We start from the raw sequence: 4,252 nt of genomic DNA, 5'->3' as shown, positions 1-4,252 counted from the left end.
GTTTGGTCGTCTGCTTTGGACTTCTCATGATGATATCCTTAACCTGGAATACTTTTATAAGGAACCCTTTTGATGTTTGTGATCTGTGGATCCTGACGGGCTAAAGGAATATGAAGGAATGGAGAGAGAATCAGAGTTTTACACGTCTAAGCAGTAGGCAGTCACCATGCGCCGCTGGTACACAATGCTGGTAGATATTAATAAATCATGTTTATGTGCTTGTGGTTAGTGCAAAATTAACTGAATATTTCAATTCTAGAGACTCTAACCGATCTAATGAGGTACAGCATGTCTATATTGACAAACTTTCTATGGACCCCTGTATGGGCCGTATGAGGTTAAGAAATAAAGGATTTCTGCCCACTGAAACGCTGAGGGCTTTTAATTTGATACACTTACAGTAAGTATTGAGTTTTTATTAACTTGTAATAAAGTTAAGTAACTTCAACATGGCAGATAGGAGTGAAACAAGACTTTGTAAGGAAATCTAACTCTACATATCAAACAGAGGGAGTAAGACATAAAGACCTGCCTGTCACGTGACTAGCTTGTTTTCCTGTTTACCTGTTTCCCCTGTCTGTCTGTCTGTCTGTCTGTCTGTCTGTCTGTCTGTCTGTCTGTCTGTCTGTCTGTCTGTCTGTGTGGGGCGTGGGTGTGGCTCACTCCCTCTCTCTGGCTCCTGCTTCATCACCTCACCTGCCTCCAATCAACGCATCAAGCCTAACAGTATAAGAAGCCTGGCACTCCCTCCACTCATCACCAGACTGTCAGCGTATCTCAGTGGTAACAACTCTCTTGGCCATTCTAGTCTTTGTACTGAAGTCTAATCAAGTGTGTCTTCCTCGTGCCAGCCAGCATTAATTTGTATCTCTGTGTCTCCAGGAACCGCTCCAGCCCTCAGCCTCTGTCCACCTGCTCCCCCACGCCTCATCTGCTCTGAACCCAGTCCGCCTGCCCTGCTCCGCTTCAGCTACAGTCCAGGATACTGAACAGCCACCCAGCCGCTACACCTATCTATCTTGGATCCAACAGAAAACCAAACCGTAACACTGCCTCTAATAAAAGTCTGTTACGTTCAGGAGTTGAAGTAAATAAAGACTAAACTATCGTGGAGACAAAATAAGAACGATAGTCTGTCTCTTTAACTTTCTCTCTGTGATCCTTTCACAAGTAAATAAAGCTGAAATCAGAACAGACTTTGTCTTTAATTCACATGTTGTGATTTTGTCAGACGATGTTGTGGTTATAAAATCAGGATTAGACCATGGCGGTTCAGACATATACTAGGTTTTGATTGTTAAAACAGTGGAACAACTAAATAAGATGGTTTTGATCAGTTTTTTTTTTTTTGTTTCTATCGAGTTTGTTGAAGCATGTTTTGTGACGATAAAATTGCTGTTTTTTTGGGAGTATAGCCTGAATCCCAGTGATAAAACGGTGATTCTGGTTAAACAAACTTGACTGGTGAATTTAAAAAAAAAAAAAAAAGTGTCTAACTCTGTAAGGATCATTTCATAATGTTGTCAGACATTTAAAGAAACAATCGGAGCCTGTCCTTGAGGGCCAGCCTTCTTGCCCAATTGCAAGACCTTGACCACGAACTCAACAGCCAATCACCGATCAGAAACTTCCGAGCCAATGACTGGCGCTCAATCGGTGTATGAAGTGTGTATGAAACTGCAATACCACCAAAAGTCTGTAGTGGGAGATTATACACTGTGAGCACACACTGGAATACACTAGAAATCTGGTATGACTGGACAATTAGGACATACCGAGAAAAAGCGGGAGTGACTTTGTTACGTGTTGGTAAGTGCTTCTACACTTCCCGACTTGTGAGGACATGATTTCTGTCCTCACAGCTCCACCATGTCCTCATGGAGTAAGTATGTGCTCCGATGAAATGTTCTCACAGTTCTGAGAAACACACACACACACACACACCTGTATATACTAGACATTATGTTTTTATCTTCTTCCATTGTAAATAAATGTCCCTAAATATAACTACTGGTGTGTTTAATGTTGCACACGGGTGAATATTGCCAACCTCTACTCAGTAGAACTTCAGTCATTCAACTTTAACTTACTGTTGATATGTTAATGTGGTTATATTTATTAAGTTAATTATTAATCAGTTCCAGATTAATAGTAGGCTGAACAAAAATTGGCTATTTTATATATTGTTATTGTTTAATATTGATATTTTAATATTAATATTTTCTCTGCACTGCCCATGATTGCAGCCATCATGGCTGAATTCATTATTAAAGCTGATCTTTTCCAGCCTTCTTACTTGTTAATTTGGTGGAGCTACTTTGTTTTTGTAACATTATGGCTTCACCTACCAACAACTGCCCCAAGGGATGTGTTTCAGGGTGATACAGAAAAAACAACAAAATGCCATGCTTACTGGACATTTGATGTTTACTAAACGTATGATATAGGAAATGGTTATCAGGCAGTGGCTTGAGAGAACTAGGCTAAGGTCTGGCTCTTGCATCCTGGGGCACAGGAGAATCAAAGTTTACGAGGAATACAAGGAAATACACTAGAAGTAACTGCAGTAGTATTACTGAGTGGCCAACAGTGTTTCTACCATGGGGACTGGCTGAATCTGGCGATGAGTGAGAGGAGGGCTGGAGTAATTGAACTGTAGGTGATGAGTGGATTGCAAACAGGTGTGGAGAGCTGGCAGAGCCAGGGAGAGGAAGCCACGCCCACTAACACATACACACCAACACAGTGACAGACAAGGGAGGCGATATGATGTTGGCATGAAGTGTTTGGAAGACACTGGATTTTGGTTACTTAACACCATGATTGAAACAACAAAATATCAATGTTTACCAATGTTAGAAATTCATGTCTTGTGGATGATGACATTGTGACATTAAGCAGACACTGGGTTTCACCATGACTAAATGTTGATATTCTTTATCAGCATGATGTTGGACTGAGATGTTTGGAAGTCGTTGGATTTTGGTTCCTTAACACCGCTACTTAAAACCAACAAAATATCAACATCTGATGATGTTACATTGTACGTTTTTGTGGATGTGAAAATGATGACGCTAAGTGGACATTGGGTTTTGGTCTCCATACCTCTTATGACTTATGTTATTATTCTACGTCAATATGACGTTGGCATGAGTTGTTGGGAAGACGTTGGATATTGGTGGCTCAACAGCACAACTTAAAACCAACAACATATCAATGTCTAAGACGTTGACATTATGATGTCTAGCAGATGTTGGGTTTTGGTCACCACACCTCACAACTAAATGTCATTGTTCTACGTCAATATGACGTTGGCATGAAACGTCAGGATGGTGTTGGATGTTCGTTACTTAAAACACCTTTCTCATATTGTAATGATTAACTGATGATTGATACATTTTTTGAACAAATATTTATGAAAACTGTATACAAAAACATGTATTGTAGAGTTGATCTGAACATCTGACATTTATCAAATTAGACAGCACAAAAACAGCAAATTCCAGTATAGAATATGTATTTTTTTACAAAATAAATGATGGGATCTGTTGACTTTTTTGTATTAAATGAAAGACAAATGTGCCCCCATATAAAATTCATCATTGCTTGAAGTGAATATTTAGTAAAACTGAACTTGTACCCCTAATTATAGAATGACTCATATACATAAAAAAACTGCATCTTATGTGACAATACCAGCTGTACAACATCCACACGCTGACTCTCAGATTAATGAACTGAGTGAGAATCGAATCAGCATCCTGACACATATGACCTGATCTACAGCACTGCACCACATCTTTCTTCAGGCCAGGCCAGACAAAAAATAGCTCAACACCTGATCATAGGTGTTATTAAGATAACCAGCTGATGATCCTGAGCCAAACTCAGGATGTTATGACGATACTGTAATAAACCTTATGAAGATGTAGAATTGTAGAGAGCCCACACACAGAATATTTCTACGGAGTACATACGAATGAAGGAGGAGGGAATAACAGGAAATAATAATCCTTATTATTACGAAACTCATGCAGCAGAGCCTACCACACAGGGCTATTGGAGACCTTCTGAGCCCTATCCTCCCAGTATGACCACCCACACGGACCTAACAGGTGTAGGTTAAGGGCAACTGCCTACCTGATAAGCTCACACATAGACTACACCCCCGTATGGCACTGCACTGCACAGCAACTCACACTTGAAGCATCCCCGGAGAGCACGACGCACTGCGAGTTGAGTCACTCCACCA

At 40.3% G+C, this 4,252-nt stretch overlaps 1 long non-coding RNA gene across 1 annotated transcript; it reads left to right on the top strand.

Moving 5' to 3' along the window:
- Window positions 1-369: 369 nt before the first annotated feature.
- Window positions 370-1,194, top strand: LOC147817609 (uncharacterized). The gene is made up of 2 exons (XR_015436221.1): window positions 370-783; window positions 883-1,194. It is a non-coding gene; the product is annotated as an uncharacterized LOC147817609 (long non-coding RNA).
- Window positions 1,195-4,252: the final 3,058 nt, after the last annotated feature.

This window comes from Seriola lalandi, unplaced genomic scaffold (genome assembly GCF_002814215.2).
Source record: "Seriola lalandi dorsalis isolate HSWRI2012SDOR001 ecotype SW California unplaced genomic scaffold, Sedor1 jcf7180002054931, whole genome shotgun sequence".
In the NCBI taxonomy this organism is placed as follows: Eukaryota; Metazoa; Chordata; class Actinopteri; order Carangiformes; family Carangidae; genus Seriola; species Seriola lalandi.
This window is presented reverse-complemented; position numbering and strand designations above follow the sequence as displayed.